General features: G+C 49.4%; 2 long non-coding RNA genes across 2 annotated transcripts in view; both read right to left on the reverse strand.

Moving 5' to 3' along the window:
* The window catches only part of LOC110256791 (uncharacterized), a 29189-nt gene extending 7428 nt beyond the window's left edge, over positions 1-21761 (reverse strand). Inside the window, exons 1-2 of the long non-coding RNA XR_002338787.2 lie at positions 21526-21761; positions 11629-11841 (exon numbers count right to left, since the gene is read on the reverse strand). This is a non-coding gene — a long non-coding RNA (uncharacterized LOC110256791). The remainder of the gene's footprint in view (positions 1-11628; positions 11842-21525) is intronic.
* LOC146396583 (uncharacterized) lies at positions 3034-10230 on the reverse strand. The gene is made up of 2 exons (XR_014826198.1): positions 7246-10230; positions 3034-6802 (listed from the first exon to the last, which is right to left on the reverse strand). It is a non-coding gene; the product is annotated as an uncharacterized LOC146396583 (long non-coding RNA).
* Positions 21762-27285: the final 5524 nt, after the last annotated feature.

Consider the following 27285-nt stretch of genomic DNA (forward strand, 5'->3'; position numbering starts at 1 on the left):
GTGTTCTCTACTGAGGCAGCCATGTTGGGAGGAAGCTCAGGCCACACGGAGAGGCCCACGGAGGTGCTCTGATTGGCAATATGAATCTTCAAGTCATCCTTCAGAGGAAGCAAAAGAGCCTTCAGATAATTCTAGCCTCCAGCCATCAAGTCACCACCAGTCATAGAGCCTTCCCAACTGATCCCTCTGTAGGGCCTTCATGGAGCAGAGACAAGCTGTTCCCTCTCAATCTTGGCCTAATTCCTGATGACAGAATCTGGGAGTTGTTTTAAGCTGCTAAATGTGAAGTTGGTTTGTTACACACTGTAATAACCAGAACACTATACCAAATGATGGATGCAAGGATTAAGTTAGCTAGTATGTGTCAAATGTCCTCCCTCAGGGCCATGGCACAGAAGAGGCTCTGGAAGAATGCTAATTCTCACCCTGTTTATATTTTCTTCTTTATGACCATACCCCCCACCCCTGCCTCCTAGTTTTATTTGACAAACACTGGGAGAATAGGTACCTCTAGCCACTTCCATCCTGTCTAGACCATGGATTCACTTTGGTAAACAAAATCATGACATGATCCTAATGGATCTAGATCTGGCTTTAAGCTGCAAATTCACAGCAAACCTGGTTATAGACACTCCACACAATGTTAGATTTCACCTACCTCATGACCTTTGGGATTGCAGAGAAAAAAAAAAAAAAAAAAGCCTTCCCAAGAGAAAAGTGGAATATGGTCCAGTTCAAATGTAACCCATGATATCTAATCACGAAAACAGAGTTTGCAAAGATGCAGCATCTTTTTCTTTTTCTTTTCTTTTTTTTCTGGCTGTACTCACAGCATGTGGAAGTTCCTAGGCCAGGGAACAATGGTGACAATGCCAAATCCTTAACCACTCTGCCACCAGGGAACTCCCAAAGATGCAGAATCTTGATACCACAGAATATCTCCTCTTGGGGAAAATATCACAAATCAAGAGTTAGGCACAGGCCGCTGAAGAAATGTCCCCTTGGGGAAAAAACCTCCCTCAGGCCCTTTTTTGCCAGCTGTTTCTGTCAGACTTGTGAGGTCACTAGGGTTTAAAAAGATGCCCCACTGCCCTCCCTCTATTTGAGTTTAATGAGCATGAATTATGCCAGGTTCTCTGCTGGAGGCTGGGAATTCAGAGAAGGAATTCCTGGCCCCTGTACTGCAGAGCCCAGCCCTGAATCCATCCTCACATGATCAATTCCTTCCAATAACCCAGCACTTTACAGATCAAAGAACAGCTTGCTCACAGAGGTAAGGTTGAGTAAAAAGCCATGGCCAGCATGGGGGAGTCTAAACGTGTCTCCCTAACCAAGGGGGCAGCCAAAAATGAGAAGAGCTGGAAGCAGGGATTAGAGATGATAGGACTCAGGTGAGATACAAGAAGTCAGAGTCAATGCAGCCAAGTATGGGTAAGTGGAGGCAATGCCCCAGAACAGGCCTCACCACGGGTGAAAATGTTCTAGGTGCCCTAGTGAACCCCTGGTTAATTGATCCAATATCCATTCCCAACATCCTTTCCCTTCCTGCCTCCTATCATAGGGTCTAAAAAAGAAAAGATTTGCTTCCTTGCCCTCTTGGTAGCTAAAGCAGTCCCTGTGGCACGGTTTGGGCAATAAAATGTAAGCAGAGATCTGTTGGGAAGATTTGGGGGAGAGTTTTGATTCCTTATCAAGAAAAAAGGCTTAAGAGGAAAGTCTTCTGGTGCTACCGCTTTCTCTTCCTGTCTTTTTGGCCATGCCCTCAGCATGTGGAAGTTCCCTCTTGGGCCAGGGATTGAACCTGCACCACAGCAGTGACAGTGCTGGATTCTTAACCACTAGGCCATCAGGGAACTCCTCTCCCTCCTGTCTTCATGCAGATGTGATGCTTGGAGCAGAGGCAGCCATTTTTGAACATGAGGACAACAAGCACAGGGGAAAAGGCCAAACGCTAACTACAGTGGAGTGATAAAAATAATAATAATAATAATAGTAATAATAAATTTAAAAACCTAGCTGGATCGGGAGTGCCCATCATGACTCAGCTATCCATGAGGATGCTGGTTCGACCCCGGCCTCGCTCAGTGGGTTAAGGATCTGGTGTTGCTATGAGCTGCGGAGATGGTTGCAGATGCAGCTCAGATCTGTTGTTGCTGTGGCTGTGGTGTAGGCTGGCAGCTACAGCTCTGATTCAGTCCCTAGCCTGGGAACTTCCATAAGCTGCAGGTGCAGCCCTAAAAAGGCAAAAAAAAAAAAAAAAAAAAAAAGGATATCAGTGACCTCATGGGGCAGCTGGATCAACGTCAGCAGAGAACACCTCTGGACTATGCTTCATATGAGAAAAAAAAAAAAAAAAAACTTCTTGTTTGAATTACTGTTTAGTCAGGCTTTTTGCTACTAAACGTCTTCTTAGGGGATTTGAATTTCTGTTGAACAGTTATACAGAGTTGTTGGTGGGAGTGGTGCACCTTTGTTTGATGGGCTATGGGTGGGACACGTATCCTATCCGATAAAGTGTTTGCAACACATCAACTAATCCCTGAGAAGAGGTTTTTGTGAACAATTGGAAATAATCTAACTGCCCAGCTGCCTGGGCTGTCTTCGCTAAACCATGGTACATCCTTATAATGGAACACAACTCCACCACAAAGAAATAATGGTAGAGAGACAAATGCATTGACATAGAAAAGTCCTTCTATGTGGTGGAGGGTTTTTTTTTAAAGCAGGTCATCAAACTATACGGAGAAGGTATCTAGAAAGATAGATGCCTGAAGGTAAATAGTGGTTGCAATCTGAGTTTTCTGTGTTGTCGGTGGTTTTGTTATTTTCCATATTATTTGACTATTTTTCAATAGGTATCTATAATGTCTGCTAATAAAAACTCTCATTAGCAGCATAAGTAATAGCGTACTGTCATTTAAAACGCATCTACCCTCCACAGAAGACTGGAAAGATAGATGGTGAAATAGGAATACTTAGACCCATGTGGTGGGATTACAGGTAATTTCTTTCTTCCTTATCTGCCTTTTCTACTTTTTTCCATAATGAATATATATGACTTGTTTAATTTTTCAAGTTTTGTTTTTGAAGAGCTACTTCTCTCCTTACATTTGCCAAAGCCTCAGAACCTCCCCCGGGAAAGACGTTAATCCCATCAAGATCTTCTGGTCCTGGCAACAAACCCCAGGACGGGTGTACTGTGATTTTTAAATAACTAGCAGGATGTAAAATTAGGAGACGGTCGAGCCCACCGTTTCTGGTCATTGTCAACTTGCTGAAACTGGAAGCTGAAAGAACGCCCTGAATTGCTTAATCTGACCAGTTGGTACTGCATTTTCAACCCCAAAGCAAAAGACAGAGTGATAAGAGGGAAATCCCACCTTCTGATACCAGAGATAAGGAATTCTCCTTCCCTTCTCCTTGAAGATAAATCATGCTGACCCGCCCTCCGTGGATCCCCTCTTGGAAGAAGAGTCATAAAAATATGGCAGGCCAAAGCCTCTGCAGAAGGATGATGGAATGACATCATGACAGAATAATATACGATCAATTTAGCAGAGGTGGCTGTCAGTTTGGGGGCTCTCCAGAGTTCAAGCATGCCCGGAAAAGAACTCAACAACCCGATGACTCCCCCGGGGAGAAAGAGATCTCCCTCCAAATCCAGCCTGTCACCTAACATCGGGGAGCTGGGGCACACTGAGGGAGCAGGAATTGGTTTATCTGAGCCAGAATGAGCTCAGAGGAAGGAGGATGGAAGGAGGGAGGCCAGAGGGGTAGAAGAGGGGGCTTCTCAAACGATTTAGGTCTCTGGATCCCCCCCCCCCAAACAATGTCCCTCTGGTGCCCTAGGGGTCCTGGAAAAGTCAGCCCAGAGAAAAGCAACTATGGAAAACGAAACTCCCCAGGCCTGGGGTGGGAAAGACTATGGAGCGTCCAGTTGCCGCTGTCCTGTAGAACTAACACACCGGCCCCCCGTGTGCGTGACCTCTGGTTCACATCAGCGCCACCGATCAAAAGGGGGCAGCTCGGTAGCCCGCCTCCTCATCCCCAGCCGGAGAGGATTCAAAGCTACTGGCTTCGTGGCTGGTGTGGCTTCCATTAACCCAGAGGTTGGCGCTGTGGATGTCTCGAAAAGCTGAGCATCAAACATCATGAATCACAAGAAACCAATAGCTCAGGCCAGCCCTGTGACCTTTAAAGCAAGATAGTATTACTCAAAACGAACATAGTTGTGGAACCATTAAGACAAACAGGATCGGTTCAAGGGCCCTTCCATTCTGGCTGCAGACAACAGTCCACTGGAGACTTGGAGATGGGGCTCCCCCGACATCTTCCCCTGCTTCCCCCAGCCCCTGTCTAGCTGGGCCAAGCACACTTCTTTAGTTCTTTCCCAGACACACAGCAAAGATGATGCTCTATGGCAGGGCGGGAAAATGCAATTGCTTGAGAAAGCATTTTCCATCATGAGACCCTTGTATATCCAAGGATTTACAGCTTCAAAACCAAAGAAATGTTCATCTTGGTTTCCTGCCTGCTGCTATGGACACGACTGTCAAGACCCCTCCCCGGAATCCACTAGGACTCTGAAATACACTAGATCATCCAAAAGACTCTGGGTGCTTGCATATGTGTGTGTGCGTGTGTGTGTGTGGATGTGTACACACACATTCACTCCTTTATTTTTTTATTCTTTTGCTCCTGCATTGCCCAAAGTTTTGCATAGAAATAGATAGTGTATTTTGAGATCAAGACCAAAACCTGACTTCAAGAAATCAGATCAGTTTCAGGCAGTGCCTGGGTTCAGAGAGAGGCCAGTCTACCCAGAAACGTAAACCAGTTCCAGCCAGGGTTAGGTGAAGACTCACCAGACAGACGCATTGGCCCCACATAGAGGCTCAGCTCAGACACACACAGAGAAACATGCACCCTACACACATGCATATGCTCTCTCCCTGTCTCTCTCTCTCACACACACACACATACACACATGCACATGCACACTCATTTTGTGCTCAGCTGTCATAAAACTTAAGACGCTTATATGGGGGTGAAAGGTCAGGAGGGGGAAAACATTATTTTCTGTTATTAATTACACCTTATCCATTCTACATGTGCTGCACTCGTCTTAGATAAAGTTACAGTTCTATTTTATTAAGAAGCCTCCAGGATCATGTAAAGGGGGATTTTGGATTGAGACAAAGGAAATCACAGGATGGGGTGCAAGGCGGGGGCGCAGGGGGGCGGGGGGCGGGTATTTGTTCTCCTGCTCAGAAGCCAAGCCCAGTCTCCTCCTAGGCCATTTCCAGGACTGAATCTGCACATTCTTGAAATAGCTCGCTCTGCAAATGCTAAATGAACCTGGTCCCCAAATCAGCTCAGTCTGGAGCAGACAGGGCTGCCGGTTTCCTGAAGAAAAGGAGAGGAGGTGAGAGGGAGAGAATAGGTGAACACCCAGGCAGACTGCTGCTGGGTTCAAAGAGAGACATGAGGCCAGCCAAGGAGGGAACTTGGGAGTTCAAGGCCACATCAGGGTCACCCCTGCCAGCCCTGCAATGGGCAGCTGCTGGAGGGGAGTCTTTCCTCGCCGTAAGAAGTTGAGAAGGAGGGCTGATTGGTTAGGCAGATGGAGAGCCTCAGGGTCCAACAAGAGGGATCTTTGGGCCCCTTCGCCCTTGGCTGACAGGAAGACCACACGGAAGTGTTCAGCCTGGGAAAGGGAACCAAGAACCCCCCACTGGTGGACGGCAGCATGGAAAGGGGGACCGTCGAACTCCTAGGGAGCAGCCAGAAAAAGACTCAAGAGGACAAAACCTGGATTTAAATCCCGATCCGACTCTTGCCCTGGGCAAGTTGTTTGCTCCTTCTGAACCTCAGTCTCCCCAATTTGGAAACTAGGAGAAACCACATCACTATAACGTGCAACGCGCCACAGTCACTCATAACAGCAATGACACTGAGAGGGCCGTGACCATCAGGAGAGTCTGGCCTTCCTAAGGCACTGTACATAATGGGAAGCGCATCAGAGCCGTAAATCACAGCGCAGATATAATTTATTGTTATTAATATGATCTGCCCTGTCCTTCCCCAGCCCCCCGGGGCTGCCAGGAGAGTCTGTGCTCTGTCATCATGCACTTGAAGACAGGTTGTTTTGTCCCTTCTCCCTCTTGTTTCTAATCACAATGTTCTAATTCTCCAGCTGACGTTGAATTCAATTCTCGGCCGGAGCTCGATGCCGTATATTACCCCCTGTCCGGGATGGCAGTCTGGCTTCTGTCTCCTAGAGCCGCCATGTGCCCCGTGCTCACGAGGCACCAGGCACTGGGCCCAGCCAAGCACAGGCAACGGTTTACAGCCCACCGCCACACAGTGAGAGGTCTTTCTACCATCCCCATTTTACACAGGAGAAGACTACGTCTCAGGAAAGGCAGCTCGATTTAATCCCAAGGGTCTCCCTCCAAACCAGCACCTTCTTCAACCTCCTGGACACTTAACATCATTCCACCAGGTCTTCAGACAACTCTGGAGGGCGGCCCCTGCCGGTTACTAGAATGTTCATTTCACAGGCAAGGGAACTAAAACTTAAGAACTAGGGTCCCGGAGTTCCCGGCGTGGTGCAGTGGAAACGAATCCGACTAGGAACCATGAGGTTTTGGGTTCGATCCCTGGCCTCGCTCAGTGGGTTAAGGATCCGGCGCTGCCGTGAGCTGTGGTGTAGGTTGCAGACCCGGCTCGGATCCGGCATTGCTATGGCTATGGTGTAGGCTGGCAGCTACAGCTCTGGTTGGACCCCTAGCCTGGGAACCTCCATATGCCGCGGGTGTGGCCCTAAAAAGCTAAATAAATAGATAAATAAATAAATATTAGGAAAAAAAAAAAAAAAGGACTGGGGTCCCAGCACTCCTTGTTCAGGGGGATGCCTCCACCCTCGCTCCTTCGGGTGTGTATTACTGCTTTATTTCTGCCTCAAGTAAATAGACTAATTCTCTGTGTAGTCTCCTACATGTTGTACTGTGTTTCTAACAATAAAAATTACACCGGTTTTAAAAAAGGAACTGGGAGTTCCCATCATGGCTCAGAGGAAACGAATATGACTAGCATCCATGAAGACGCAGGTTCGATCCTTGGCCTCGCTCAGCATTGCCGTGAGCTTTGGTGTAGGTCAAAGACGTGGCTCGGATCTGGTGTTGCCATGGCTGTGGTGAAGGCCAGTGGCTACAGCTCTGATTGGACCCCTAGCCTGGAAACCTCTATATGCCACGGGTGTAGCCCTAAAAAAAAAAAGAAAAAAGACATTAAAAAAAAGAACTGGGGTCCCTTGGAAAAGCAGGCCCTGATATTCACCAACCATCGATCCTGATTTCAAGGAACATGCAGGAGGAAGAGGAAGAGGGGAGGGAGGGAGCTTGCGGCTGGAACGTCTCTATCTGCCCATCAGAATGTTTCCCGGGGGTTCCGCCAGGAATTCAGGCCTGTGGGCCCCACTGGGAGTCCTGCCAATGAATCCAGGGCCCTGGCTGCCTTTGATCCTTCCCACCGTCCATCCCTCCCTGATGTAATCCTGCCTTGCAGCCCTGATGTCTAATTTGCGATATCCCAGCAGCGTCCCCCAGGGCCCCAGGCTAGCAAGGGACTTTGAAGGCCTAGTGACACTGATAGGGAATTCCATGTTCTGGGAGAGAAACCAGGGTCAGGATCCCAAGAATCAAGCACCTATTAGTTCAAGAAGTGACCTTTCAAGTGTCGTATCTTCCCAGTCATTGGCTCTGTTTCTTCCTCTTTCCTCTTTCTCCTGAGTGACTGGGTCTTTGGGTTTCTGTTTCTCTTTGCAGGTACAGCCTGGTATTTCTGACCTCCTTCTGACTCCCTTCCTCTGTATTTCTTTTGGGTGGGGAGTGGGGGGTGTCGTTCTCTCTGTCTCTCTCTGCCTTTCCCCCCCTTCTTTTCTCTGTCCTTTTCTCTCCTGAGTGTGTGTCTGTGTGTGTGTGTGTGTGTGTGTGTGTCTCCTGTTTCCCTCTGTCTCTCTTTGGGCTCTTCCCACCTCTGCCTCTCTTTCTCCCACATGTGATGTGTCTGTTCCCTTCACTGTCTCCCAGGACACCAGGAGAGCCAGTTACTTCACAAAACAATTTAGCAAAGGCAACGCCAGCAGCCACAGAAATGTGGCTCTGGGTTGGGGTGCGTCTCCCCAACCTGAGCCATGAACAGGGTCTGGGGGAATCCTGTTCAAAGCCTTTCTGTCCATCACTGAGATCGAGTCTGGGGTCACAGACAAGCCAGGTCATTTCAAGTATCGGGAGAGAAAATGCTGCTGATGGGGGCGTGGCGGGGGGAGCCTGGGAGGTTTGCTATGTGGGAGTCAACAGCCTCCACCGTCCCTGAGAACCTTCCAGACACACTAATCAGTTTCCAATTCACTCTTCCGACATTGCTGAGGGCTGCCAAGCTCACACTTACACACTGATCTCCATGCCCAGGTTTCCTACCACGTATTACAGCCAAAAATGTCCCCTTGACTAAATCTCGGAGCTCGTGGACATTTTGAAATTTTGTGAACCAGAGGAATCCACACGGAAGATGCACCCAGGGTGCCCCTGCTCTGGCACCATCCTCACCTCCAATACACACATTTTTATCTGTCCAGGGTCTACAGAGCATCCAGCCTTTGCTGAGGTACTTCGCTAACTGTCCTTCTTTTAGGTGAAACTTCTCAACAGCCCGGTGAATAGTATTCATCCGATTACTATGAACTGAGATCTCAGAAAACTGAGGTTCAGACAAACACAGTGACTTGTCCAAGGTCAGACAGCCAGTAGGATGGGAGCCCAGTCGACTGTCTCTTTTCATACGTAGGAAAGACGGTGGGAAACCAGGCTGAGGCTTTGAGTTTCTTTTTTCCAACCCTCCTCTCATGGAAGGATCGCATCAGAACTGGGTTTTGCTTCCAGACCATGCAGCCTGGGTCACCTAGCTTCCAGAACCCATACCAGTGCAGCAACAGAATTCCTCTCTTCTAGAATCCTGCTCTCTCTCTTTGGCTCGGGAAATGCTGTTTTCTCCTCCGTTTAGGGGCAGGAGGCATTCCGGATATTTAGCTTTTGGAAGGCAAATTTGGCATCCGGGATTGTTTTCTGCCTTATTAAACTTTTCAGAAACTGTATCTCTTTTAAACAGCCTGTGGGGGTTCTCCCCCCACCAAGCCCCCCACCCACCCCCTCCAAAGGACCCTCTTCATCAGCCCACACATTCCCTCATCCCATCTGTCAGAGGCCGAAGCCAAAACACGTCCCGGGAAAAGCCAGAGAGGAAGGGGCGAGGCGGGGAGAGGGCTGTCTAATCATCACGAAACCTTTGAAACGTATCTTGAGCAAATCGAGTTTGTCTAAAACGCATCCAGCATTTAACATTTAATAGGAGCTGATCAATTTAATGCACCACATGCCTTGGGTAAATGGATCCTTCCCCTTTAAGGGTCTGTTGACGTTAGGTGAAGGAGAAAAACAGTTGTTATGATTCAGAAACTCAGGATGAACCCAATTAATCAATGCTGAGATGATTTGAATCATGTGGCAAATGCTTGGTCACCTCTCTGATATCCTATCCCCGTCCCAGGGACGAGGCAGACATGATTGATGTCACCTGTGACCACCACGTCTCCAGGCAGGACCCCCCCAAACCCGGCAGACAGAGAAACAAATTAGATCCAAAGGCCCGGGATCAGTTTCAGAGGGGACAGGCCTCCGGCTGGGGAGGGGGTGGTCTCTGGGGGTGCCTGGCCTGGCCTGTCTGTCACAGGCAGGCAGAAGATAGAGGCCAGACCATGTGGGGGCTGGGAGAGAAAAAGGCGCACTCAGGGATGGGGTGGCGAGGGCCTCTGCGGAGTCTTAGAGCCCTGAGCACGCCCGTATCTTGGAGGGCTTAAAAGAAAAATTTTTTTAGTGTAAAAATAATTGCTCAAGCTTCCCCTGCCTCTTAGAGTTACATTCAGGCGTGTCTGCCCTGGGCCTTGGCCGGGAGGAAATCAGTCTGAGAGAAACAGGGTAGGAAAGAGTGTTAATCAGAGTTATTTTGATTGCTTTGAAAATCTCTGCCTGTTACACACACACACACACACACACACACACACACACACACCGCCTTTTCTCTTGCAGCCTGTGACTGCCTTCATTGAAACCAACGTCTATACCCTAATGGTCATTGCTGATTTTTTTTTTTTTTTTTTTTTTGGCCATGCCCACAGCATGTGGAAATTCCTGGGTCAGGGACTGAACCTGCACCACAGCAGCAACCAGAGCCACAGCCATGACAACACCAGATCCTTAATCAGCTGAGCCACCAGGGAACTCCTCACTACCACTTTTTATATCAACCTCCCTTGCCTTCCTCCTCCCTGAGGAGAGAAAGGACTATAAGGACTGGGCCCCTTTGGTATTCCTAGATGCCTTTCTTGTTTTTTTGTTTTGTTTTGTCTTTTTGTCTTTTTAGGGCCGCACCCATGGCATATGGAGGTTCCCAGGCTAAGGGTCGAATAGGAGCTACAGCTGCCAGCCTATGCCACAGCCACAGCAATGCGGATCCAAGCCAAATTTTCGACCTACACCACAGCTCACGGCAATGCCAGATCCTTAACCTACCGAGTGAGGCCAGGGATCTAACCCGCAACCTCATGGTTCCTAGTCAGATTTGCTAACCACTGAGCCATGACAGGAACTCCCCCTTCTTTTTTTTTTTTTTTTCTTTTTAGGGCCACACCTGCGGCATATGGAGGTTCCCAGGCTAGGGGTCAAATCAGAGAGAGCTGCAGCTACCGGCTTACACCACAGCCACAGCAACAAGGGATCCTTTACCCACTGAGCAAGGCCAGGGATTGAACCTGCATCCTCATGGATACTAGCCAGGTTTGTTTCCATTAAGCCACAATGGGACCTCCTAGATTCCTTGCTTTCTAAGAACAGACCCCAATATTCTCCAGAGCATTACTGCTGTCTACATGGATGCTCGCATGCATGTGCATGCACACACAAATACACACACACACACACACACACACAGCTTTTATTTTTACTCCTACTCCACATAGCCTCTAGTGAACTATACAATGGCCAGACTGTCCCTTTCCTGCCTTTTTTTTTTTTTTTTGTCTTTTCTAAGGCCGAACCCACAGCATATGGAGGTTCCCAGGCTAGGGGTCTAATCGGAGCTACAGCTGCCAGCCTATGCCACAGCCACAGCAACGTGAGATCCAAGCCACATCTGCAACCTACACCACAGCTCACGGCAGCGCCAGATCCTTAACCCACTGAGCAAGGCCAGAGATTGAACCTCATGGTTCCTAGTCAGATTCATTAACCACTGAGCCACAACAGGACCTCTTCTTTCCTGCCTTTTCTATCTCCTTATTCATTCTTTCTGTTCTTTCCTCTCTCTCTCTTCCTTTGCTGTTGTTGTTTTATTATCTCCCTTTCTTCTCCTACTGCCCTTCTTTCATTCATTCAACAAACATTTGCAGAGCAAGGCAGGCACCTCTGGGGGCTTCCAGCAACAAGAGGTAAGGTCCCTACCTTCTGAGCGTGCAGGAAAGATAAGCAGAATGAGAGAGCAGGGATTCTCCCATTTCCTCACTTTTCTCACCTTCTCCCCAAAGTCTGTGCTGCTGCAGAGTTGTCAGTGCCTTCAATCCCATTTCACAATTCTGACCTCAGCGTCTTTCCTAACACCAGCCTTCCATCTGGAGAACTGCCCCTGAATCCTTGTAAATAATCCACGTTTCCATTCTGACATGCCTCCCCATGATGTCTTCTTGAATTTTCCAACCATCATCCAGCTCTGCTTCCTCTGGAATCACTGGAAGTGCAAAACAGTCAGCATGTCACTTACCTTGTCCAGACTGTATCCCTAGCACGCAGTCCCCAGCACAGTCCCCAGCACATAGTAGGTGTTCTAAACATCTACTGAATAACAGGAGTTCCCATTGCAGCTCAGTGGTTAACGAATCTGACTAGGAACCATGAGGTTTCGGGTTCAATCCCTGGCCTTGCACAGTGGGTTAAGAATCTGGCGTTGCCGTGAGCTGTGGTGTAGGTTGCAGACTTGGCTCAGATCCTGAGTTGCCATGGCTGTGGTGTAGGCCGGTGGCTACAGCTCCGATTAGATCCCTAGCCTGGGAACTTCCATGTGCCATGGGAGCGGCCCTAGAAAAGGCAAAAAGACAAGCAAACAAAAAAACATCTACTGAATAACAGAATGAAGAGGGCCGCACTTCTTTCTACTTGACATCACTCTACTGATTCCACGAAGTGCTTATTTGACAGGGGGCAGAGGAGCAGGGGAGGAGGTGTGCCTGCAGCATGTGGAAGTTCCTGGGCCCAGGATCAAAACTGTGCCACAGCTGTGACCAGAGCCATAGCAATGACAACGCCAGATCCTTAACCCACAGAGCCACATGGGAACTCCAACTTCGTGTTCATAAAAAAAAAAAAAAAAAAAAAAAAACAAAAAAAAAAACAAACCACACCTTGCTTCCTTCCAGAAAGGTCTTTGAATTATTTACAGTGCAGATTCCTAGGCTCCGAAAGAGGTGTGTTGCTCGGGGGTGTGGTCCTCGAATCTGCCTTTTAACACCCATCCCAGGGGACTCTGAGGCACTCACTCCTCAGACGACTCTTTGAGAAGCTCTCCGTGAACAATGGGGAGCCACTGAAGGCATGAGAGCAGAAGCATGACTTTGCGGGGCTTAAAGAAGGTCTTGCTGACTGCAGAGCCGGGGCTGGGCAGGAGAGAGGAGTGAGGAGACAGAACTCGCTTGAATGCTTAGAGGCAGATTCTTCTTAGAAGGGGGCTTGGGGGACTTAGAGCAAGTTTATTTGGCATATTTTAGGAGAACTAATGGGGATTTCCAGGACACTTCCTGGATTTCACCTCTTCCCGGGAGGAAAGGCCATTCAAATCGAGAACCTGGCAGGTCACAAGTTTAGAATTTGCTGAATTCATGAGAAAAGAGTAGGTTCCAGGAAGGAAAGATGGGCCCCCTTTCCTTCTTCATCGCCTTCCCCTCCGTTTCCAAAAGCCCCTTCCTGCCCCCAAAGCTCCCATTGTGGCGGCACCCTCCCCCTCCACCCCAGTCTGCAGGGTCTGGAGGGACCAGATCCCAGGCTCTCACCCTCCTAGGGTTCTCAAAAGAGCATCTGGCCGCAGACCCGGGGCTCTGGTCGGCGGCATCTGTTTGCAATGTTTGACTCAGTAGTTTTATTTCTGCTCGGCGGTATAATATAAACTATCTTGTTACACGGCAGGCAGACTGGGCGCAGAGCCGGCCGCTTTGCAGTCCTGCAGCAGGACCAAAGCAGAGCTTTAAAGGAGCTGGTGGGCTTGGGCAAGGCCCCTAAAGCAGTCAGAGGAAACGGCTGCTCTTCAAAAAGTCCTCCCCAGTTTGGGCCTCTTGCTGTTTGAATCCCAGGGCAGCTCCTGGCTGACCCCTTGAAATCTACACCACCTACAATACCCATGCACGCATGCACACACACAAATCTTCCACACCTTGCCCATTTCCAGAGGCTGCAGAGACAGGTCAGAACTATCTGCTCTAAGGATAAGGGTGTTAGTTAAAAATGCTTGACTTCTGGGAGCTCCCCTCATGGCTCAGCAGTAATGAACCCAACTAGGATCCATGAGGACAGAGGTTCAATCCCTGACCCGGCTCTGTGGGTTAAGGATCCAGTGTTGCCATGAGCTGTGGTGTAGGCCAGCAGCTACAGCTCCAATTTGACCCCTAGCCTGGAAACTTCCATATGCCACGAACGCAGCCCTAAAAAGACAACAACAACAAATGCTTAACTTCCTGGGTGTGAATGCAGGCCATACCCATCAGGGCAAACGCCTTCACCTCCTTGGGGCCTGTATCTGTACAATGGGATTCACCATGAGGTCCTCCCATGTAACCAGGCTATTTTAAGCTGGCCATCAGGCAGTATTTGCAAAATGCATAGCAAAGCACCCTGGTGTGGCGGGCACTCCGTAAATGTTAACCGTTTATTCCAAGTTTATTCCAATCGTTAGGCCAAATGTAGTGAAATGAAAAGAAAGACTCAGCTGGCACTGGAAGCAGCCACTGGGTTTGGTCATTACCCTCAGCCCAGCTGGAGGGAAACACACACCCTCCCAGGATGCTGGGGCTCCTGCAAAAGGAAATCCAACTGCTTTCCCCACTCCTGGCAGGATCTCCTTTGGGGTAGAGGGTGGGGCTCTAAACTTGGGAGTGGGAGAGAGTCACCTATGCCTGACTCCCCAAAAAAACAGAAATGGGGGGCAGTTCTGAGACTTGATGGACAAGCAGGGCCCCCAGTTCTCCGGTTTCTTCTATCAGCGGGGAGGCTTTGGAGATGAACAAAGAATCTATGGTCTAGGAGGCCCCCAGCTTGCCCTAAGCTCACCGGCACTAAGGTGGGTGCTGTTATCCCTGACTGCTATGGGAGGCTGGGCCTCTCCATCAAGGTCCTCAACTCTGGACAATTCCCAAAGACAGAGAGATAATCCCTGAGCCCAGAGTCCCAGCAGCCTCCTGGCACCCCCACCTAGAGAGGCAGAGTTGGACATGCCCTCCACTCTCTTGTTTTCTATCTTTTTGGGGGAAGGGGGGCTTTTTAAGACTGCACCCGTGGCATAAGGAGGTACCCAAACTAGGGGCTGAATCAATGCTGCAGCTGCTGGCCTTCACCACAGCCATGGCAACACCAGATCCAAACCTCGTCTACAACTTACACCACAGCTCACAGCAACTAGGGATCCTTAACCCACTAAGTGAGGCCAGGGATCAAACCTGCATCCTCATGGATACTAGTCAGGTTCTTAACCCACTAAGCCACAATGGCAACTCCTTGTTTTTCTATCTTTAATGCTCAGTCTAACATTTGGCAAGCGATAGATTCTCAACAAATATTGAATGTGTGAAATGGATGGGGGTATGTATGTCTGTGTGTCTGGTGGATTTGCATGAGGGTGTGTGCACACATATGTGATGAAGATGTGTGTATCTGGGGGAGATTGTATGATTCTGTACACACACGTGTGTGCAAACATGTCCCTGCAGCTGGACATAAATTCCCCTGAGGGCCTGATGAGTGTCCATTTGAGGCCCTGCCTGGGGGCGGACAGCCTGGGGGGCAGCGCAGGCTCAAAGGCCCACTCCAGAGGTGGCAGGATGACACATAAACTTTGAAGATGTCTACAAAACAGAAACAGACTCAGGGACATAAAGAACAGACTTACGGTTGCCAAGGGGCAGGGGAAAGGGAGTGGGATGGAGGGGAAGTTTGGGATCGGTAGATGCAAACTATTACATTTAGAATGGATAAGCAATGAGGTCCTACTGTATAGCACAGGGAACTCTATTCAGTCTCTCAGGGTAGATAATGACTGAAGATAAAATAAGAAAGGGAATGTATATATATATATATATATATATATATATATATATATATATATGTATGACTGTGTCACTTTGCTGTAAAGCAGAGATTGGCACAGCACTGTAAATCAACCATACTTTAATAAAAATAAAATAAATTTTGAACTAATTAAAGAAATTGAAGATGGGAGTTCCCTTGTGGTTCAGTGGGTTAAGAATCTGGTGTTGTCACTCCTGTGGCCCTGGTTACAGCCGTTACTTGAGTTTGACCCTTGGCCCAGGAACTTCTGCATGCCACAGGCTCAGGCAAAAAACAACAGGAGTTCCAGTCGTGGCTCAGTGGTTAATGAATCTGACTAGGAACCATGAAGTTGCAGGTTCAATCCCCGGCCTCACTCAGTGGGTTAAGGATCTGGCTTTGCCTTGAGCTGTGGTGTAGGTTGCAGATGCGGCTTGGATCCCACATTGCTGTGGCTGTGGCGTAGGCTAGCAGCTGTAGCTCCAATTAGATCCCTAGCCTGGGAACCTCCATATGTCTTGGGTGTAGCCCTAGAAAAGACAAAACAACAATAACAACAAATTGGGGTTGGGAGGTCATTAAAAACCACCCATAGAAGCCAGTTTATCTGGAGAGGAAACTAACCCCATTACTAATTGTGGCTAAAGTCCCTTATGCTGGGTCCTGAGGGGTAAATGTCCCCTGACCCAGGACCAATTGGCCCAGGACAGCTAAGGACCCACAGCACAGAGAAACTCAGATCCTTGCTGCCAAAATGCTATTTGCATCGATTTGGTTTTCTGTCCACTGTCGGCTACAAATCACATTGACTGGCTCTGCCATCTTATCCATCTCTGCTCCCTTCCTCTCTGTCTATCTCTCTAGGTTGATTTCTCTCACAGTGGCTTTCTGTCTCTGTATCAATTCTGGGTCTTTATTTTCTCTCCATTTTCTCTCCTCCTGTCCTGGTTAAAGCTTCCTTCTCTGCCTCTCTCAGTCTATTTTTCTCAGAGTCTCTCTTGTCTCTACCTTCCATCTCCCCATGTCTCTGTGGGCCTCAATATCCTTCTGTCGCTGTTATCCCGCCATCCTTCTATCTCCAAGGCCGCCTCCATCCCTCTTTTCTGTTTCTCTCCCCAGACCTCTCGCCGTTGATCTCTGACCCTCTGCCTGGCTCTCTTCCGTGTGGGTTTGCGTCTCTGCATCTCCCCGCGCCCTTGCCCCGCCCCCCTGCCTCCCCCGGAGCCCGCCCCACCACGCGGGCCTGTGGATCGTCACTCAGCGGCCCTGCCCGATCCAGCGCGGGGCCCCTTTGTTCGCAGCTCCCTCCTCCTCCGCTCCCCCCACCCCCGCATCGCCCTCCAGGCCCTGCTTTCCCTTCCTCTTCCCAGGCCCGGCAAGCTGGGCCATCTCTCCAGCCCACGATGTGGAAAAATGCTGAGACTCCTCGCTGGACCACCCCCGATGACACCACGGCTGGGACCATTAAGGAGACGCCCCCACGACGGCTTCCTCCACCCCACCCTCCCTCCCCCAGGCCATGCCAGGGCCCTACCAGACAGGAACCAATCCCTGACCCCACCCTGATTCCATCCCTGATTCAAGACGGGTCTGTGAAGTAATGCCCAGGGCCCCATCTGACTCCAACAGGAGGCACAATGGTTTTTCTGCCCTGAGCCTCCAGCCCCCAGTTGGGTGCCTATTCCCCAGTGTAGCTGATACTTGCACTGGAATCTGTGGCCCCAGGAGGCTCCATCCAGATGGGCCCTCAGGCCGCCTCCATCTGCCACCCCTGGGCACTAGCTCCCACCTTGGCATAACTTACCCTCCCATTTCCTGTAGCAGAAGAGGAAAGACTGAGATTTCTGTAATGAAAAGACCCAGTGCCCCAGGGAGTCACCAGGAGTGGAAATATCTATAAATCAGCTCCAAAGCATCCATCGGCACATTTCTGAAGCAGTTGAGCAGAGCATGAGAGATACCCTTCGGAGTTTCCATCATGGCACAGCAGAAACAAATCCGACTAGTACCCTTGAGGACTCAAGTTCAATGCCTGACCTCGCTCAGTGGGTTAAGGATCCGGTGGTGTAGGTTGCAGATGAAGCTTGGATCTGCGGCTGTGGCTGTGGCTGGCAGCTGTAGCTCCAATTGGACCCCTAGCCTGGTAACCTCCACATGCTGAAAGTGCGACCCTAAAAAGCGGAAAAAAAAAAAAAAAAAAAAAAAGAAGAAGAAGAAGAGAGAGAGAGAAATAACCCTCACTGCAGGAACAGTCCACTTCCCGGGACTATTCTGTGTCCCAGGTGTCTTTGGGTGTCTGTGATTATCTCAAGGATGGTCCAGCTCTGTGTCAGCTTCAGGGCAGGGAGATGGGAGCGTTTTTCTCTGCCACATTGCCTGCTTCCTAACTTCCCCTCTCTGCCTCTTCCTCTCTGATCTGTCTTTCTCTGTCTCTGGGCCACTTATTGGCTGAGCACCTTGGGCAAGTGTCTTCACTGGTCTGACTCTCAATGTTATACTTCAGTGGCAGCACAGCTGGCTTATAGTGGGGCTAGAAAAAAAAGTGTGGCCCTTAAGTAATGGCCCTAATAATAATAATGATAAGGAGAAGAAAAAGGAAGAAGAGAGGAGGAGGAAGAGGAGGATGACAATGGGTTGAGTGGGGGTGTGCCATGTCTATGTGGGCCTAAAACCAGTATCCATATAGGTCGCTCTGGTTTGATATGTATGCAGGCAATAGAACACAGAGCTTCTGGGTCTTAGAGACCCCAGCCTATGCCTAGTTACTCCAGTCAAGACCTTCAGCCTTCGGCCCCTTCTGCCTGTTCTCTGGACTCAGAATGAGAGGCCTCAGAAATCCCACTGGTGGGGTTATAACCCACTTCTCACATGAAGCCCATGTACTCTGTCCCTAGGTTGCGATCAAGGAGCCTTTGAGGTGCTTGCCAAGGAAAGGGCACTTCTGCAGTGATCCAGGGATCCTCCCACTGCCACCCATGCTCCAGAAGTTCTGGGGAGCCTGATTTCATAGAACCTTGAGATTGGGAACTCATTCTGCTTGGCTCTGAATCTGTTTTTGATGGTGGCCTAATGAAGTCTAAGAACATCATCATCACCATTGACTTAGTAGTTAAATGCTTTAACCCCTATATCACTGTGATTTTACATTTGGGGTAACTGAGGCCCAGAGAGGTTGAGCAACTTACACAAAGTCACACAGAAGACTGAGGACAAAAGGAAAACCCAGGTCCATCTTAGTCTCTCTCAGGCCCCTCCATCAGGTCTGTGGCCAACACCCTGGCCTGGGAGGGAGATGCCAAGCCTCAGGCCATTGGGGCCCATCTTTGTTTACCCTCCTGACTTCACGTGGGATTGTAGATCAAGCTCTACCCCTTCATCAGGCCTGTTAGGCCATTTGGAGGGTGGCTGGACCCACTGTCCTGAGATCCTCTCAATCTGTTTTGCAGCTTATATCAAAGAAAGTCAGAATCCACTTCCACCAAATCGTGCCACATTTACATGAAGTGAGCCCACTCCGACAGTCTCCTTTCTATTGGAAATCCGAACCCACAGCTTGACTGGCTCTGTGACTTTGAAAAAATGGCTTAACCTCTCTGTGCCTTTTAAAGGGAAAGTCCCTACCCATAGGGCTATCACATAAAAAAAGAACGATGCATCATGCATAGCATAGTAAGTGCTCAATAAAGAATATCTGCTATTAATATTTTCACTCTGCTTATGATCTCTGTCACACACAACTCCCCCACCAATGTCAAGACCTGCCCCTCCACTTTACCCTCAGTTTTCTCTACCAGGACCTCAGTCCTTGGATTATGAAGACATGGAGTGAGAGATGGAGGGTGGACAGCCCTCAGCTTGTAGATTGGTGCCCCTGGCCAACAGCCCAAAGCCAAGGCTATACACCCTAGTGGTGGCCACCTTTGAAGTCACCGCCTTATATAACCCCTTATCCCACCCCCATCTTCCTGTTTGTCCCCAGAGCGACCTTGGGGAGAAAAATGCAGCCCAGGGTCAGTAAGCCTGGGATTTCTTTCATGTGACTCAGGAGAGAGCTATGAAAGGCTCTCCCAGAGGCATGATGCTGGTGGTTAGGGCTGCCTCCCCCCAGTTCAAATCCTGAATCCAGCTCTTCCTCACTGTGTGACTTTAGGCTGGTGACAACTTCTGTGTGCCTTGTCTTTACTGCCACGTGGAAAGTACAGAGTTCATAGTCATTGTAGGACACACTTGTGAAAAATAAATGAACAACTGGCTTAGAACAGTGCCTGGCACACAGGAGGTGCATAACAAAGGAAGGGCAATTGCTGTAAGTACTTAATTATATTAATAATTATTAAGTATTAATAATTATTGTTATGAAGTTTCACTAAAAATAGGATTTGAATCCCAACAAGGTGGCTGAGAAACCGACCTCACAGTTCAGCCTCAGTTTTCCGCATCTGTAAAAAAGGGGATAATGGGTCCTTGTCAGGAAACCAGCTAAAAATTGAACGAGGCGGACTTCCTGTCATGGCACAGTGGAAATGGACTAGAAACCATGAGGTTTTGGGTTCGATCCCTGGCCTTGCTCAGTGGGTTAACGATCCTGTGTTGCCGTGAGCTGTGGTGTAGGTCACAGCTTCGGCTTCGATCTGGCATTACTGTGGCTGTGGCATAGGCGAGTGGCTACAGCTGATTGGACCCCTAGCCTGGGAACCCCCATATGCTGTGGGCGTGGCCCTAAAAAGACAAAAGACCAAAAAAAAAAAAAAAAAACTGAACGAGGCGGATCAATGAAAAGAAAAATGCAAGTTTACAGTCAACGTACCCCTAATCCTTGTGCTTCGCCACTATCTTCATTCCCAAGACTTCAAATATGGATTAGGGAAAGTTTACACGCACACACATCACATCATAATCCTTAAGAAGTGGGACCGTGGCGGCAGCTATTAGAATGTTTCCCCTCTTTTCCTCCAGTTCATCTTCCCAAACGCTCTCAAGGCGTCTGCTGAAAGGCTCCAATCCACCGGAACTTTCGAGGTAACCGCCCCCGCCTGCCCTCGCGGGTGTAGACCGAGATTCTCAGGACGGGAGAGAGGAAGAATGTTTGTGCAGCCTTCAAAAGACTTGGCAGGCCACAAGAGGGAAAGGGCCGCTCCGGGGAGAGTTCAAATTGAAATTACACGGAGGGAAGAACGTGCAGATCAGCTCTGAAGCTCATAAAACAGAGCGAGGTGACTGAGAAGAACAAACACGCCTCCAGAAGGAAAATGGAAAAGTTCGTAAAACGCGCTCTTCAAAGCCTGGCCTGCGGCGAGGAGGGGTGGGGGGTGGGGGGGGCTTGGCCGCCGGGAAAGGCCGCTGCCCCCTGGGAGGTTCCGGCGGGAGGCGGGAGGTCTGAGAGGGGGAAATTGGCTCGACCTCCACCTCCTCCAACCCGGGAGGTCAGCGCTCCTTCGGCCCCTTTCCTCTGACGAGCTTGGCCCACTGGGAACCGAGAGGAGGTGGGGAGATAGGTCCGAACCAAGCCTGGAGCGGGGGGGCGGGGGGGGAACCCTCCCAGCTGGATGTCGCGGGCAGGCCATAAAAGCTCAGTCCTGAAAGGTAGGGTAGGTTTAGATCCCTCGCTCATTCACTGGAGGTCGAGGGTTTGTTGGGGTTTTACTCAGAGAACATTTGGAGAGCCTGTTGAACCGTCCAGAGTCAAGACATCCCCCCATTCCAAATCCGCCTCCCGCTCCCCATCCTCGCATCATCGCCCCTTGCTTGCACTTGAGAGAAGGCCAAGGTCAATTCCTAATGCAAAGCTGTGCGCCCTGCGCTCTGCGCTCCTGGGGCTGAGTAACCCCCTATGCGCCCCGGCTCCCCCGGTCAGGGTCCCCACGCTCAGCCTCGTGTGCAGTTCATTAGATCTACAGACAGCCGGGTTACTCGCCAGATAATTCTCGGACGCTTTAACGAAAAGCCTGGACATTAACCTCAAGCCCTGCTCCTACTGCCCAAAGGCACCGCAAATGAGAGATTCTCGGAAAAGATCCGCCACCGCAGCTCCCGAATCCCGGCAGCCCCTAGCCGGCGGGTGCCCGAGACCGACAGGACGAGAGAGGCACTTTTTCTATCCACTTACTGGAGCGCAAAGCCAGAAATCAGTCCTGATGCGGACCCCAGTCACTTCCTAGGTGCTTCTACAGCTTCCAGCTTCAGTTGAACCCCAGTGATCCCCCAGGCTCGGAGAGCTCAGGGTGTCCCCAAGACAGGCTGCCTGGAGGAGACTAGAGTCGGGCTGAACTCAGGGTTTGCACGTTTCAGATCCGGGTTGGGCGGGTTCTGATACCCCTTCCTGACCTTCCTGACCCAGGGTGCGTCCCGCGGAGGGATTCGGCCTCTGACCTCAGATGCCGGGTGGAGGAGAGTGTTGGTCATTTCCCCAGGTCGTCATCTTCACCGATTTAGAACCTGTTTCTCCAGACCCTCTCCACTCCTCTCCAATCCTCCCCCACCCCCGCCACTGCTTCCCTCCCTCCCACCCCCCACTGAGCTTCCTACCTATTTCTTGGCCAAAACCTCACAACTAGCAAGGGACTTCAAACCCTCCTCCTTCCGCCAAACCCTGCGCCTGTATTCTTTCTACCGTAGTTCTTGTGCATCGAGAGTCCGCTGGAGGGCTGGTTAAAACCGGGTTGCCAGACCCCACTCCCAGAGCTCCGGAGGTCCGTGGTGAAGCCAGAGAACTTGCATTTCCAGAACTTGCATTTCTAACGGGTTTCTGGGTACTGACGGCCCCGGAATCCATTCGGAGGACAACTGCCCTACGGGCTGCTTTGATTCCTGCGTTCATAACGCCTAAATATTGTGCGTCCTCCCAGACTAAAAGCCCCTTAAAATCAAGGAAGCCAGGCTTCTCTCTATATCCCCAGCACCTACCAGAAAACTATGAATACAGTAAGTACCTCATAATCGTTTGGGCTTGGTCATGATTGCTGAAGATGTCACCATTTACAGACCTTTAGTGCCTGCCTGGTGCTTTTCTGGGCGCGTTAGTAGTGGCAGTGCTTTTAATGCTAACAGCGACCGGGGAAGGTAAGAGACCCATGGCTTTAGCGATCTAAAGACTAAGCCACAGAATAAGGGTGCCAGACACTGAAACTGAGAGAAAGGAGACTCCGGGAAAATTTTATTTATGGAAGCCAACCTCTCCCAAAAGCCAGATAACTTGGGGGAACATCTTAAAGGGATGGTGGGGGAAGGACTGGCTCTCCCTGGCAGATCATGGTTAAAAATAGGCAGCATCGCCATCAAGGGAAGACCTGGGCCTCCAGGACCCTCACACCCCTAACACCTGCCTTGTGCTTTGGCCAATCTATCCATGTGCCTGAGGCTGGGAAATAACCAGTGCCCAGCAGTGCCATACTCTCTGCACCAGAGTCCCCCCACCCTACCCTCCAGCCAACCTTTCCAAAGGCTCCAGGACCTCTTACCAGTGCTTGGGGGAGGGGTCTCAGATTTTGGAGACTTCCACAGTGAAGTGTCAAGAGAGACACCTCTCCAGCCAGCAGTGGATGGGTGGAGCATCTAGGCCTTCCAGATGCAGCCATAGCCACACCTGGAAGAATACTGTCACCCAGGTGACACAGGGTCAGGAAAGAGCTGAGGGTACCCCCATCTTACAACCTCCAGGTAGTTGTGGGGCCCAAGCCTTATGTATTCAAACTATATTTCATCCCTGAGTTCTGCACACAGCTCCGTGTTCCTGGGCCACAAGTCGTAAAAAGATTTACAAGACGATGTTAAACTGGCAGTAAAAACAATTAACTTTAATGGCACCTCAGGTGGGTGGCTGGGTGGGACGGAGGGAGGGCCCAGTGCGTCCTCCTTTCCTGACCAGGAAGCCAGGTGAGAAAGAGGACTCGCTGTCCCGTGGCCTTTTGTGTTCAGAGGTTCAAGGTTAAATGGAGAAAAAGGCTGGACTGGGAGGACAGAACTGTCCTGCTTGACAGTTCCTGGTTGAATGATCCTTCACACGCCCCTTAACCACTCTGACACTCAAGCTTCTCATCTATGAAATAGGAATCCCTCGAATGGGAAAATCTTTTCACATGACAATTTGTAAAAAATAAAAATAAAATAAAATAATAATACTGGCATAATAAAATGAAATGATAAATAAAAGTCTCCCCGGGGTTGTCAGGGTGGCAAATGATATGTATTTATTTGGAAGCACCTCCCACATACCTGACATGTACATGCATTTAAGAAGCACGTAGATCAGTGTGCTTGTTTAATAAATGTTAGTTTCTGGAGGATCCAGTCTCTTCGGGTATAAAATGAGGGGGAAAAAACAGGCTACTGCAGAGGCCAGAACCCCCTGGTGCAGAATCCTGACTTAGCCAGCATCACTTACATGTAGGTTTCCTGCTAAAATTGACCTGCTTGTCCAGCTAGTGACCTCGGAAGCGACCCCATGCTCAGGCAGGCTGCAGCCCCAGGCCTTGAAACTGACCTGGATTTCTAGAAAGCTGGCAAGGAAATGAGAGTGGCTGGGGGCGGGGGCAAGGTCTCTTTGCCCCGGTCCAATCCGGAAAACTCTAATTCTGCAGGTCTCCCTGGCCTGGAGACAATTAGCTGTCCATTTCAGAGAGAGCTCTGTGTCTGTGTGTGGCCCTCTCAGCCAACTAGGACCAAGGAGAGATGCCCCAGCAAGGGGTCCTCCCATGGGAGGAAAACACCCACTGGCTTGGCTTGTTCTCTGCTTTGGGGAAGCAGTGGAGAAATAGGAGAGGGGGGTTAGGCTCCTCATCCAGTCTCTGCGGGGGGCTATGCTGCAGGAGAGCTGGCCCTGCCTGAGACCTGCACCCCTCTCGAGGACATTTTCAGGCCCCATCCATGAGGCCCCTGTCTCTGTCCCTCTCTGGGCCAGGCACCTAAGGTCACATCACCAGACTCACTTAGCTCGGGAATGAAACCACTCTCATCAGCCTCAAGGAAGCCATCTGTCAGCAGATTGGGCACCCTGCCTTCTTCATCTCTGGGTACCCAATTAGAATTCCATGCCCAATTCCATTTATTTTGTACCCCTCTCCCCCAGCAGATATATTTTCCCCTGCTTATTTCCTCTGTTTATCTTAAAAAAAAAAAAAAAAAAAGATTAAAAGTTGGGATGATGAGGGAATTCCCGTTGTGGCTCAGTGGTTAACGACCCCAGCTAGGATCCATGAGGATGTGGGTTTGATCCCTGACCTTGTTCAGTGGATTAAGGATCCAGTGTTGCCATGAGCTGTGATGTAGGTCTCAGACGCGGCTCGGATCTGGCGTTGCTGTGGCTGTGGCATAAGCCAGTGGCTACAGCTTCAATTCGACCCCTAGCCTGGGAACCTTCATATGCGGAGAGCATGGTCCTAAAAAGACAAAAAAAAAAAAAAAAGTTGGAATGATGATTCAGAGTTAGGTGGAGTGATGGTTAATTTTATGTGTCAACTTGACTAGGCTAAGGGATGCCCAGAGAGCCGAATGTGTCTATGAGGGTGTTTCTGGAAGAGAAAAATATTTGAATCAGTACTGAGTAAAGAAGATGGCCCTCACCAGTATGAGTGGGCTTCATCCAATCCATTGAGATGAATAGAACAAAAAGGTGGAGGAAAGGCAAATTTACTTTTTGTTTGAACTAGACCATCTGTCTTCTCCTGTCCTTGGACATCAGTGTTTCTGGTTTTTGGGCCTTTGGACTGGACTCGGACTTCCATTACTGGCCCCCTGATTCCCAAACCTTTAGACTTGGCCTGAATTACACCATTGTTGTTCCTGATCACCACTGAATTGGAGTTTATTCCTTACTGCCCAAAAAAACAAAAAATTGTAATGGATAACACTTTTTCCATCTCACAGGACTGGGGTCTCCAAAGGGTGGCCTTTTCAATAAATAGACTTTGGCAGAGTTGGTAGGGGTGGGGGATATCGTTCCTCCAGAAACACCCTCTCTCTGTTTTTGCATTGGTTTTCCAGGTCAGCTTTTAGGCCTGGATTCCATTCTAGCAAGTGACACAGGCTATTCTAAGACTAGGTCCTAAAAGACTATTCCGCTTCCATCCGATTCTCTTGTTCCAGGTGTTCAGTCTCAAGATAGTCTGACCTGGAACCCAGTCACCATGGTGTGAGGGATCGCAAACTACAGGAAGTTGCTGTGTGGAGTTGTTCCAGTCACCTGTCCCAGGTGAGTTCTGTCTTTGGGTCATCCAGCTCCAGGGCCGGACATGTGAGGAAAGCAGCCTTAGATACTTCCACGCCCCAGATGTTCAAATTACTCCCAGTCATTTATGTCTTCCAAGGTGAGGCCTTAGACATCATGGAACAGAAACAGACCATCCCAGCTCTGCCCTGTCCAAATTCCTGACCCACAGAATCTATAAGCATAATAAAGTAATTGTCTTTAGGCCACTAAATTTGAGGTAGCTTGTCTGAGCAATAGATAACCATGTGAAGGTACAATGTCCTTCACCAATTCGAGCCTCAATTTTCCCACCTGCAAAATGTGGACATGAACACCTTCCAAAGGTGATCCTGGGAGTGAAGGGGCTCACACAAATAGCAGATGACCAGGCACATAGGCCCATTGGACTCTGGAGGTTAGAACTCTACAGCTCAGACAGAGGCTGGGAGCCCATATGGGGCACCCTGAGATTCTCAACCCCCACATCACCTTCTCTCTCTTGCCATACCTAAAAAAACCCAAACCAGTGCTTCATCTAGATCTCACGTCGTAAAGGAACTCCACACAATATATACACCCTGCCACCATCAACTTCGCTTTCCATGCCAAAGAATTAATTTCCAGAAAGCAAGACTGCCAACAGCAGAAATAAATCATAACTGGGCAGGAGATGAACATTTTCCAAAGAGAAACAATTTAGCAAAAATCTCTCCCCAACACATACCCCCTCCAGACCAATAACAATTTGATTATTCAGCCACCACTATAAATGATGAAGCAGCCACATGGCTTCCCTTGGTAAAAAGGAGGAAAGGAGACAGAAACCAGCCAGAAGGATGTACTGAAAAGCACAAAAAGGGAGCAAAGTGGGGAGGTTGCTCCTCTCCACGACTGGGGGAAAGAATAATAGTAATCATTGTCATGGTCATGGGCATAACACTTTGTTACATGACGCTCTTCTGTCCATTATTGCACTGGACCCTCTGAGAAAGCTAAAAGTTTGACTGAGATGATATAATCCATCCCCACTGAACAAAAAAAATGGCACTCAGAACAGCATTCAGAGGTGATGGAAAGAGCACCCAATTTGGAGGGAGAAGAAGTTGATTTATTCATTTCTCCCACAAATGTTTTGAAAGCCTATCATGTAGTAGGCACAAGACCAGGTTCTGGGGATATTGATGAAGAAAATAAACAAAAATGTCCATGGAGCTTAGATTTTGATATGAAAAGAAATATAATTGAAAAAATAAACACAGTAAGTAAGGACATTAAATGCTTCTGGAAAGGCAACAATGGCTATGATAAAAACAAGATCAAGGCAAGACGAATGGGGAGGAAGAGGGCTGCAGTGTTGGATGGAGTGGACAGCAAGGGCCTCCGTGAGAAGGAAGCCTGTGAGCAAAGGCTTGAAAGATATGAAGGAATGAGTCTCACAGCAGTTGGGGGAAAGAGCATCGCTGGGGAAGGAAATAACCAGATCAAAGGGCAGAGGTGGGAGTGTGCCTACAGGTTCTAGGACCAGCAAGGAGGTCAGTGTAACAGAAGCACAGAGAGAGGAAGTAGTAGACAAGATCAGAGAGATCAGAAGGGGCCTAATCAGGCCAATGTCAGGATTTTTGTGTTTCTTCCAAATGAGATGGGAGGCATGGGGGGATTTAGAGCAGAAGAGGGACCTGCTCT

This window comes from Sus scrofa, chromosome 14 (genome assembly GCF_054392235.1).
Source record: "Sus scrofa isolate SSC_HxYL_T2T_F1_AM1 chromosome 14, Sscrofa_HxYL_maternal_Yorkshire_Landrace_v2.0, whole genome shotgun sequence".
NCBI lineage: Eukaryota > Metazoa > Chordata > Mammalia > Artiodactyla > Suidae > Sus > Sus scrofa.